Raw genomic sequence first — 2,634 nt, 5'->3', positions numbered from 1 at the left:
GACGTATGCATGCATCTCTCAGACGGGCGTGGCCAAAGTATAAATAAATGGGCCTGAAGTTGCACGGAGATTCCTCCGATATATATATATTCAGCTACAGTGTGGTCATTGTACTGTGCAGCGATTAGTGGCAAGGCCCGGACCTATCCTCCCCCCTGGTCCTGCACCGACGTACCTGAGGGCCTGGGGACCACAACGAGAGCTCGCAACATCGCCCTACATTTTTATATTTTTAACAATTTTTCCTTTATACATAATGCCTATGTTTGCAAGAACAAGAATGCATGCTTGCCAAGGCAAGTACTGTTGGATTTGCCAGTGCTTGTTGGCAGGAGCCGGATTCATTCATTTTCTCAGGGCCCGAGTCATACACTAGAGGGAGCTGCTGTTCCTCTGACAAGATAAGGTGACGTTTCAAGATGGCCGCCTAGCTGTCACCGGCCCCTGGAGGAAGGGACGTTTGCCTCTGTCGTTGCGTATTTCGGTTGAACCGCCTCTCTTCCAGTCCAATTTAATCTTTGGCAAACAAATATATACAACGTAGAAGGGAAACGGGTGGAACCTAACAAACGCCCTGGCGCAACTGACAGTCATGTAGAGTCTTGTTAAAGTCGGCAAGTAAACTAATATATGAGCGAGTCACATTCTAATAGCAGAATAAACGGTATTAATTGTAATAGCAGCAGTTTGTCGTCCGCAGTTAACGAAAACTATTTTGTTTGCAAGTATTTAAAACAAAAATCTTTGCTGATACCTGGACCCTCTCGTTCTGAACAGAACAACAAGCATGTTTGTGCTGATGTTGTCATAGCGGCTCGTTGGTCTAGGGGTATGATTCTCGCTTAGGGTGCGAGAGGTCCCGGGTTCAAATCCCGGACGAGCCCTCTTTTTATTATTTTAGTTCATTATTACAGTGAAAATATAAAATAATGCAAATAGGCACAATATAAATAGACCAAACATATCTTTAGTTATTGTTATTTAGTTACACATTACTGTTTCCCAAAATACCCAAATGGCGATGTAATCTTTTAAGCACAATTAAAATAATTTAGGGTGTCAGGTACAAAAAATAACCTAAAATAACAGAGCATCGGGCTGCTGTTTATTGGTACTGACAACTAACGTGTGTATTTTTTTGTATTAGTAGAGAAAGGTCTCATAATGAGTTATTTGATGCATTATGTTATTAGTAAATTACTTATCTGAATTTTACACAGACATATAATATTGTTTAGAACATAATTTTGTTATATTTTTATAAAAAATAAGGGCTCGTCCGGGATTTGAACCCGGGACCTCTCGCACCCGAAGCGAGAATCATACCCCTAGACCAACGAGCCGCTCGTGAAAAAGCGGTACTAGCTTGTCCTTTTAACTTACGCACGTGACACCAGTACGGAACACTTATTTCTGACACATTTCATATTGTAAGTTTCCGCCTTGAAAGGCTGGACATGAATATATTTTTATGTAACATTATACTGCATGTTTTGAAGTTGCGGTCTGGAAGTGGCACAGTAGAAGTACACGCCTTTTCTAGTCTTTGAAGCGGCGTTGCTTTGAAACCGGAGGTGTATGCACGTTGGCGGCCATCTTGCAATGTGGAGTGGTGTATTGATTGAATGCGGTATCTATTGTGAAAATAGGAATTTATTCCATTTCAAACTTGGAAGTTTAGAAAAACTGTACACATGCATTTCTTATCCATCGTGTTCCGTCACACTAGGGGCTTGGATGAAACCTGGAAACGAGTCGAGCTAGCTGGTGAGGCCGTAGATGCTCTGTTGATTGTCGAGCCGAGGACCGTCGGTGTCTAAGAGCCCGTGCACGAGCCGAGGCCTTAAAATATTTGGGGCAGATCAGATAAAAATAAGATAAAGATTCTACAAATTCCTACTGAGTGTATTGCTTTAACACCCAGAGGCGTTTCACATTAGCACCTTCCACTAAACAACTGCATTGAGACATTGATTAAAAGGGAGAGTTTTAAAACATGAAATTTGAAATGTTCATGCAGCACCAGTGGCATGACAACAATGCCGTTAGTGAACTAAAAGGCAAGTCAGTGCCATGTGTACTCATAAATCGAGCAGCATTTAGTTTATGTAAATCAGAGACGAGAGGTGCTTGTTTACCACTCACCATGAACTCAGTACTGTAAAGGGCTAAGTGTAAGAAAGAAAAAGAAAGCATGGCAAAATAAATATTTTCCTAAAATCACAACATTTGTTCGTTCAGGGAAACCGGGAAAAATCCAGTGTTTTCTAATTTCACTTTGTGTCATTCACATACATGTCAACATTTTGGAGGAAGAAAGTGTAAAAAAACATAGGGGCATATTTATAAGGAGGCGATAATAAATTATCGCCGCTTCTGCGGCCGTTTTTGGCCGAAAAGCGGCGATAATTTTATCGCCAAATTAGCAAGGCCACGCTAACGGGTGAAACCTTGCTTTAGCGTCAGGATTTCTAACGCCCAGCTTTACATCTCTAATGAGATGCAAAGTGGGCGTTCCTAACCTAACATGACAGGAGAAATGTCGCTAAGCGACATTTCTCCTATCACCAAGCCCCACGCTATGAAGCATAGCGTCAGGAAAAGTAGCGATAACCCCTGTTATCGCTACTTTCC

The 2,634-nt window shown here is 41.8% G+C and overlaps 2 non-coding genes across 2 annotated transcripts; one reads left to right on the top strand and one right to left on the bottom strand.

The window, feature by feature from the left end:
* Positions 1–812: 812 nt before the first annotated feature.
* On the top strand, positions 813–884 carry TRNAP-AGG (transfer RNA proline (anticodon AGG)). The gene has a single exon. It is a non-coding gene; the product is annotated as a tRNA-Pro (tRNA).
* Positions 885–1,271: 387 nt separating this feature from the next.
* Positions 1,272–1,343, bottom strand: TRNAP-CGG (transfer RNA proline (anticodon CGG)). Its single transcript has one exon. It is a non-coding gene; the product is annotated as a tRNA-Pro (tRNA).
* Positions 1,344–2,634: the final 1,291 nt, after the last annotated feature.

This window comes from Triturus cristatus, chromosome 8 (genome assembly GCF_964204655.1).
Source record: "Triturus cristatus chromosome 8, aTriCri1.1, whole genome shotgun sequence".
In the NCBI taxonomy this organism is placed as follows: domain Eukaryota; kingdom Metazoa; phylum Chordata; class Amphibia; order Caudata; family Salamandridae; genus Triturus; species Triturus cristatus.
This window is presented reverse-complemented; position numbering and strand designations above follow the sequence as displayed.